Source organism: Eptatretus burgeri, chromosome 6 (assembly GCF_056783735.1).
Source record: "Eptatretus burgeri isolate ZD-2024b chromosome 6, Ebu_testis_v1, whole genome shotgun sequence".
In the NCBI taxonomy this organism is placed as follows: domain Eukaryota; kingdom Metazoa; phylum Chordata; class Myxini; order Myxiniformes; family Myxinidae; genus Eptatretus; species Eptatretus burgeri.
The window spans coordinates 4767744-4777042 of NC_140966.1; the positions used below are offsets into that span (position 1 = coordinate 4767744).

A 9299-nucleotide genomic window follows, 5' to 3' on the forward strand; every position below is an offset into this window, starting at 1 on the left:
CTCTGTGCAGAGCGTTGGTGCTGCCTGAGCAGTCTCCTTGGTTAATGGACACAATCCTGGACGGGTCGCCACTCCGACACAGGATACCAGCATGCTGGCACTCATTTTGCCGACCTCGGAGAGATGACAGGCAGAGTCAACCCCACCTGATATTAATTAAATAGCCAAGTGGGATTTGAACTCAGGATCCTCAGATCCCAAGCACACCACCTAACCATTAAGCCAACACCAGGCATTGGCCTAATACTGCAACCCAAATTTGGTATAATTCTGACTGGTGGGTTAGGTGAGGAAGATTGTTGAAGGAATTTACACGATTTTCCAAAAATTTTACGAAGTCTGCCATTTTGACACATTTCCGGTCATGTGATCGGTGTGACCTCTGCAATTTAACATCACGACCTTGTCCTAATGTTACAACCAAAATTTGGAAGCATTATGACGGGTGGGTCTGGAGAAGAAGATTTTTAAAGGAATTAATGCAATTTTCCCAAAAGTTAATCAAGTTGGCCATTTTGACACTTCTCATCATGTGATCCGCATGACTTCCACTATATATATTAACATCCCTACCATACCATCATGTTGCAACATAAATTTGTTCGCAGTCTGACAGGTAGGTCTTGAAAACATTTTGGAAGGAATTTGTACGACCGCCATTTTGACGCACTTTCGGTCACGTGACCAGCATGGTCTACACAATTTAACATCAGGACCCTGTCCTAACGTTGTAACCCAAATTTGATAGCATTCTGACTGGTGGGTCTGGAGAAGAAGATTTTTTGAAGAAATTCATTAAAAGTCGGCCATTTTGACCTACTTAATGTCACGGGACCGGAACGAGCCTTAAAATTCTTGTTACCAGTCAGGAGAGGAACGTTGCTGGAAAATTTCATCTGGATCGGCCCAGCAGTTTGGCCGGAGAAGTCGAAAAAGGCGGCGGACGGATGGCGCACGGTGACGATACCCAATTTGGAATGTCAATTCCAGATAAGCTAAACAAAACAAATAAATAAAAATTTTCAAAAATGTTTTTGTTGAAAACACACCCCAGCACTCACTGATGAACCTCTGGAAGTTTTTAATGAAGATTTGTTCAACTGTCTGAGAAAAATGGCACCACAGACAAACAGCGCTTTGGAGTGACTGGCAGATAGTATTACAGTGGATATTTATTGCCCTTGGTCACTATATTAAAATTGGGAACCACACACACTCAAATGACTCTCATAATATAGATATGTATAAACGTGAATGTCTCTCTCTCTCTCTCGCTCTCTGTCTCTCTCTCTCTCGCTCTCTGTCTCTCTCTCTCGCTCTCTGTCTCTCTCTCTCGCTCTCTGTCTCTCTCTCTCGCTCTCTGTCTCTCTCTCTCGCTCTCTGTCTCTCTCTCTCTCGCTCTCTGTCTCTCTCTCTCTCGCTCTCTGTCTCTCTCTCTCGCTCTCTGTCTCTCTCTCTCGCTCTCTGTCTCTCTCTCTCGCTCTCTGTCTCTCTCTCTCTCGCTCTCTGTCTCTCTCTCTCGCTCTCTGTCTCTCTCTCTCGCTCTCGCTCTCTGTCTCTCTCTCTCGCTCTCTATCTCGCTCTCTCTCTGGATCTGTGGCCACTTATGCATGGCCACATCTTTAAAGGTACAGACTCAATACTTGTGCACATACAACTTTGTGTGGGAAGTAACACAGGCTGTGTGTCCACAGCTTCAGAGGATGCAAATTGAGGTCAGTGATCAATATAATAATTTTTGGTGAACACGATGTCAACAATGGGTTTCAAATTGAAAAGGCTGGATTTTTTTTTTAGGGCACCACAATTCACCTTTCAAGTCCATTAAGTAATTTAAATTAATAGATTGACTTTAAAACTTTTTGCATGACTGGGGATGGGTACTCTTGCTGGTTGGCTATTAAAAAAAAAAAAAAAAAAAAAAAAATTGTGTTTTGTTTTCTTCTGCTGAAGCTATGATTGAAAGCAGGATGATTCCAAATGATGGAGTTGAAGATAATGTGCATTTCACACTCACCTCAGCTGTCTGGCCTGGGCTTCAATCCTGATCCAGCGATAAACTGTCATCCCAGTGTTTCATTCAGCAGGATGATTCATCAATGTATGTGCTGTCTCTTGGATGGACGTTAAACTGGGATTCCTGTGTGTCAAAAAGTAAAGCAAAAGGTGTCAAGAACAAAAAAAAACGGATTCGATTTTGGGTTCAAAGGACATCATGACATTCACTTGAAAATCTTTTACCGTGCCAATTTGTGAACCACTGGAGATTTCAGCCAAACCTGGCCAAATATAGAATGCAATACAAAGATAAACTGACGATATTTTTGGTTCATAAGATCAAAGGTCAAGTGCCCTTTACTTGACAACAATTGTTACCAAAATAGCTTGTGAAACTAAGTTTCGACCAAACTTTGCACAAGTCAGGATAGTAATACAATGATGAAGTGATCCAAGTTTGGGCACAACATTTCAACCACCAATTATTTTTAAGGTCAAAAGGTCAACACAGGCCTAATTCCTAAAATTGATGGGGGAAAAAAAGTTGTCGCAGAGTTTTATTTTTGTATTCCTTGTCGAGGCTCGTGTGAGAGCTAACACACAACACACAGCAAGGGGAGCATGAGACAAGAGGGGCGGGAGTGGGAAGGACAAAACAGTGGGGAACAGACACATTAGGAGATCTGTGGAAGGGAGAGGGATGGGACGGGGAACATGGGGAATAGAAGATGGACATTACAGGGACTTTCAGGAAGGAAAGCAGGGAATTTGAAGGAGGTGGGCTTGGGTGGATTATCGGGGGTAGAAAAGATCGAGGATTTGGATGGGGATGATAAGAGGTGGCGGTGAACAGCTGTTTTGAAGGCCTGGAGGGAAGAATGGGAATGAATAGAGTGAGGGAGTTTATTCCAAAGGCGGGAAAAAAGAGGAATGAAAGAGTGAAGGTGAGCAGCGATTCGTGATTTTGGTAGTTTTACCATAAGGGGGTTGTTGGCGGACCTTGAGCGCCCTGTGGAAATGTGGTGGGGACAAATCGCAGAGAGAGCAGGGGGGGGTGAGGCCGGGGAGGAGACGGTAGAAGACAGAAACACCACCGACCAACCTGCGGTGATCGAGTAAGAGGCCCAAAGACTCAGCCTCATTGCAGGAGATGCGAATGATCCGAAATGCCCTGGTTTCGACAACATGAAGCCGAGAAAGGTGTGAGGCAGGAGCGCCAGCCCAGAGGGGAGAGCAGTACTCCATCAGGCTGCGGACAAAAGCTTTGAAAGTGGTCAGGAGCTCAGGTGGGTCGAGGAAGGACTTTGCACGACGGAGGATTCCCAGTCGGCGACTGGCTTTGGAGGCGAGGTTTGAAATGTGGCTTTCCCAGGAAAGGTCATGGCAGATAGTGAGACCCAGAAGCTTGAAAGAAAGGACTTCTTTCCAGAGGACTGTTGAGATTGTTTCCAGAGGATTGTTAAGATTGTTTCCAGAGGATTGTTAAGAAAGTGGATGGGGGTGGGGGGGGGGGGGTTCTAAACGGTCCTTTCGAAGAGACATAGTGAGAGTGTGAGATTTGTCTGGATTGAAAGACATGTTCCACGTGTTGGACCAGTTTGTGATTTTATCCAGATCTGCAGTGAGCGAAGAAGCTGCTGCTTGCGGGTTTGAGGGATGACAGATGGTACGGCAGAGGGTGGAGTCATCAGCAAAGAGATATAGAGGATTTTGCAGAGAGTCGGAGAGATCATTGATGAAAACCAGAAAAAGAACAGGACCCAGAACACTACCTTGAGGAACTCCAGCCTGCACAGGAAGAGGGGATGAAAGAACTCCATTTAGGGCCACACGTTGACTGCGACAGGAGAGGAAGTCTGCGAGCCACGAGTGGAGATGGCCTTGGATATCAGAGGAAGAGAGTTTGGTGAGTAGGGCAGGGTGCCAGACTGTGTCAAAAGCACGTGATATGTCCAGGGATACGGCTCGGATTTCCTGTCTGGCATTGAGGACCTCCATCCATTAATGGGAGAGCAGAAGCAGCATATCCAGGGTAGAGTGACCTGGTCTGAAACCAAATTGATGATCAGAAATCTCCTCTGATCTGGAAAAACCTAGTAAGTCTGTTGAACCAGGATTTTGCCGTACCATCGGTCATCCCTCAAACCTGCAAGGCGAGGCTCAGGTTTGTCAAACCGGAGGAGGGAGTAACCAGGGAGAGATACTTGGGAGTCAGACACGTCTTGGGAGAGGAAAGTTTCTGTTCGGCAGATTATGTCTGGTTTGTCAGTGGCAACCTGTATGGAAAGATCTGAAAGGTTTGAGCGAAGGCCCCGGATATTTGAGGTCCACACTTTTAATGAAGAGGTAGTGGAGGAGGCTTTGGGTGCAGGGGGTGGGGGGGAGGGAGAGGGTAGGACAAGGGACGAAGGGGGTAGGTAAGGAGGGTTGTTGAAAGAGGATGGGGATTGCAGAATAGCTAAGGGAGGGGGCCAAATGAGGAGGAGAAAAGGCTCTGTGGTGCTGGGGGAGAGGGGGGACAAGAGAGGGGGAAGAAGACAGTTGAGGATTTGGAGTGAAGAGATGGAGGTGAGAGGACAGTGGAAGGAGGAAGCTTTGTGGATGGGAGGGGGGCAACTTTGAGAAGGATGAGTGGGGGGGATGAATGGTGGGAGAAAGGTGAGGCGGGAGTTTTTGAGAGAAGTGAGAGGGGCGCTTGGAGGGAGAAGAGTGGGATGGTTGCTTTGAGAGTGAGAGTGAGGGGTGAGGGGGTGAGTTGGCACTGAAGTTGTAAAAAAGAATGGTTGATGGAAAGCGAACATTCACAGCAAACTGGGGTTTTTTAAAGTTTTTCTTAAGTTTTAGGTCAGTTATGTGATTAAACACATTTCTTGATTGATGCAATAAAGGCGAATTCAGAGAATGGAGAGAAGAAACGCTGTAACAGTTGGATTTTTTTAGGAAAGGTCGAGTTGAGAGCAGTCTGTTTAAATAGTGGAAGAGTCGTGAATTATGATACAGTAAAGAGTACCACACGTGTGAAAGAGGAAGATGAAGCATTACAAGAGATCGTTTTTGTGATTATTATTAACTAGTGCGGGCCCGTAGGTGCATGCCTGTACGTGCGTGCCCATACGTGTGTAATCCCGTACACCCATCACAGATTTTGCAACCAACAGATTTTGAAGGATCTGATGGATGACGTACGTAGTATGTGTGAGTACGTGTGTTGGGCATGCTCGTACATGCAAAAAACAAACAAACAAACAAAAAAAACTTTCAAACAGTGTTCCAGAAACAACAACCACACAGGCCGTTCCTTCACTCTCGTATGCCAGAAACAACCACACAGGCCGTTCCTTCGCTCTCGCGTGCTCATACGTGCATGGCCGTACGTGCAAAAAAAAAAAAAAAAAAAAACTTTCAAACCGTGTTCCAGAAACAACAACCACACAGGCCGTTCCTTCGCTCTCGCATGCCAGAAACAACCACACAGGCCGTTCCTTCCCTCTAGCGTACGTGCGTACGGCTACTGGAACACACAGTAGCATGTGGGTGAGAAAATAAACAGTTAAAACGGGACAGATAACGACCGGAAACTTAACATTGAGATCGTCAGCAGAGAGCCCCGAAGGAGACCTGTCGATGCTACAAACCCAGAACTGGAAGTCAAACAAAATGAGGTGGACGAGTTGGTTAGGTGACAAGAACAAGCCAATTATGCCTGGTGTTGGCTTCATGGTTGAGGTGGCAGTCTTGGGATCCCAGGGTCCCGAGTTCAAATCCTGCTTTGCCATTGAGTTAATACCAGGTGGGGTTGACTCGGCCTGTCACCCTTCTGAGGTTAGGAAAATGAGTACGAGCTTGCTGGGATGACTGACCCATTCGAGTATCCTGTTGGAGTGGTGACCCATCCAGGATTGTGCCCAATAGCCCAAGGGACTGCTTCAGCAGCACAGACGATCTGTTCAGAGTCTGGTCCCAATGGAGGAGGTCAAGTGCTCTTTGAAAATCATTTATGCAGACCATGACTCATGTTAGAAGCATCTAATGTCCACTTATCATTCATGACCATGAATCAACATCAAACAACAGATTGATATTAACAAAGGAGGAGGCATATCCATTGATCCCTTCACATGAAATATTTTTGAGGTTGTTTTTCTAACTCTCCCCACTCTCCTCAAACTGAATGCAACACTGTATTTGGTTAACTTAGTACAGCATGGTGCTTCATATGCCAAACAAGAACACCAAAATCAAGTTGAGTGCAAAGTGTGACCAACAATTGCTATGATACATTATTACTGCTAAATATATATATATATATATATATATATATATATATATATATATATATATATATATATATATATATATATATATATATATATATATATATATATATATATATATATATATATATATATATATATATATATATATATATATATATATATATATATATATAGTTTTCTTCTTAGCCTGGTGTTGGCACAGTGGTTAGGGCAGTGGCTTGGGACCCAAGAGGTCCTGAGTTCAAGCCCCGTTGGGACCATGAATATATATATATATATATATACCAAGTCGAAAACACCAGGGGGTTGACTCAGCCTGCCATCCTTCCGAGGTCGGTGAAATGAGCACCAGTTGTACTGGGCCCGGTGTATGCCCCGGTTAGAATAGGTGTACCATATCCCTGTGTGTTGTAAGAGGTGACCAGGGTTGCGTCAAGAAGGGCATCCGGCGTAAAAACCTATGCCAAATAATTATGCGAACAACAAAACGAATTTCCATACCGGATCGGTCGAGGCCCGGGTTACCAACGACCGCCACCGGTACCGGTGGTCAGTAGGGTACCAGTGGAAATTGTGCTACTGCTGGGCGAAGGAGGAGAAGGAGACGGGGAAGGCGAGTCCAGAGGCAGTGGGAGAGGGGGAAGGGTAGAAGTGTGGAGGTGAGAGTTGGAACTCTGAATGTTGGGACGATGACTGGCAAAGGACGAGAGTTCGCTGATATGATGGAGAGAAGAAAGGTGGACATACTGTGTGTACAAGAGACCAAGTGGATGGGGAGTAAGGCGCGGAGCATTGGAGGTGGTTTCAAACTGTTCTACAATGGTGTGGATGGGAGGAGAAATGGTGTCGGGGTAATCCTGAAGGAAGATTATGTCAAGAGGGTATTGGAGGTGAGGAGAGTGTCTGACCGAGTGATGAGTGTGAAGTTGGAAATTGAAGGGGTGATGATGAATGTCATCAGTGCATATGCCCCACATATGGGGTGTGAGATGGAATATAAAGAAGATTTCTGGAGTGAGTTAGATGAAGTGGTGGAGAGTGTATCCAAGGATGAAAGAGTGGTGATTGGAGCAGATTTCAATGGACATGTTGGGGAAGGGAATAAAGAGGATGAGGAGGTGATGGGGAGGTACGGTCTCAACAAGAGAAATGGGGAAGGGCAAATGGTGGTAGAGTTTGCAAAAAGAATGGAAATGGCAGTGGTAAATACGTATTTCAAGAAGAAGGAGGAACACAGGGTGACATACAAGAGTGGAGGAAAGTTCACACAGGTGGATTACTTCTTAAGTAGGAGATGCAACCTGAAAGAGATTAGTGACTGTAAGGTTGTGGCAGGGGAGAGTGTAGTTCAACGGCATCGATTGGTGGTCTGTAGGACGACTTTAGAGGTGAGGTTGAGGAAGAGAGTGAGGGCTGAACCAAGGACCAGATTGTGGAAGCTGAAGGAGGAAGACTGTTGTGTGAAATTTAGGGAGAAGGTGAGACAGGAGTTGGATGGTGGAAAAGATGGGTGGGATGATTGGGCAACGACAGCAGAAGTTGTGAGGGAGATAGCTAGGAAGGTACTTGGTGTGACATCTGGACAGAGGAAGGAAGATAAGGAGACTTGGTGGTGGAATGAGGAAGTACAGGAAAGTATAAGGAAGAAGGGGTTGGCGAAAAAGAAGTGGGATAGTCAGAGAGATGAAGAAAGTAGGCAGGAGTACAAGGAGTGGCGTCGAAAAGCAAAAAGAGAGGTGGCAAAGGCCAAGGAAAAGGCATATGACGAGCTGTATGAGAAGTTGGATACAAAAGAAGGGGAAAAGGATTTATACCGATTGGCAAGACAGAGGGACCGAGCTGGGAAGGATGTGCTGCAGGTTCGGGTGATAAAGGACGCAAATGGGAATGTGCTGACGAGCGAGGAGAGTGTGTTGAGAAGGTGGATGGAGTGTTTGAGGAGCTGATGAATGAAGAAAATGAGAGAGAGAGAAGGTTGGAAGAGGTGGAGATAGTGAATCTGGAAGTGGGGTGGATCAGTAAGGATGAAGTGAGGACTGCTATGAAGAGGATGAAAAGTGGAAAGGCGGTTGGCCCAGATGGTATACCAGTGGAGACATGGAAGTGCTTAGGAGAGATGGCAGTGGGGTTGTTAACCAGATTGTTTAATAAAGTCTTGGAAAGTGAGAGGATGCCAGAGGAGTGGAGATTAAGTTTACTGGTTCCGATTTTCAAGAATAAGGGTGATGTGCAGAGCTGTGGAAATTACAGAGGGATAAAGTTGTTAAGCCACACCATGAAGTTGTGGGAAATAGTGGAAGTTCGGTTGAGAGGAGAGGTGACGATCTGTGAGCAGCAATATGGGTTTATGCCAGGAAAGAGCACCACTGATGCGATGTTTGCTTTGAGAATGTTGATGGAGAAGTATAGGGAAGGACAGAAGGAGTTACATTGTGTGTTTGTGGATTTGGAGAAAGTTTATGATAGGGTGCCAAGAGAGGAGTTGTGGCATTGTATGAGGAAGTCGGGAGTGGTGGAGAAGTATGTGAGGATCGTGCAGGATATGTATGAGGACAGTGTGACAGCGGCGAGGTGTGCGGTAGGAATGACGGACCGGTTTAAGGTTAAAGTGGGATTGCACCAAGGATCGACTCTGAGCCCTTTCCTGTTTGCAATGGTGATGGACAGGTTGACGGACGAGATCAGACTGGAGTCTCCATGGACTATGATGTTCGCGGATGACATCATGATCTGTAGGGAGAGTAGGGAGCAGGCTGAATCGAGCCTTGAGAGGTGGAGGTACGCACTGGAGAGAAGGGGAATGTTAGTCAGTAGGAGTAAGACGGAGAACATGTGCTTAAAAGAGAGGGAGGGTGGTGGTATGGTGCGGTTGCAAGGAGTTGAGGTGGGGAAGGTGGATGGGTTTAAATACTTGGGATCAACTGTCCAAAGTAACAGAGAGTGTGGGAGAGAAGTGAAAAAGAGAGTGCAGGCAGGATGGAGTGGGTGGAGAAGAGTTGCAGGAGTGATTTGTGACAGAAGTGT

The 9299-nt window shown here is 45.9% G+C and overlaps 1 protein-coding gene across 2 annotated transcripts in view; it reads right to left on the minus strand.

Moving 5' to 3' along the window:
* Positions 1 to 2428, minus strand: part of LOC147024155 (protein FAM200C-like) — a 28121-nt gene extending 25693 nt beyond the window's left edge. The window contains exon 1 of one of the 2 annotated variants that reach the window (XR_015058901.1): positions 2018 to 2428. The gene's annotated coding sequence lies outside the window, so the exon portion shown is untranslated. The remainder of the gene's footprint in view (positions 1 to 2017) is intronic. The other variant, XM_085883783.1, reaches the window with a different exon arrangement.
* Between the last annotated feature and the right edge of the window lie 6871 nt (positions 2429 to 9299).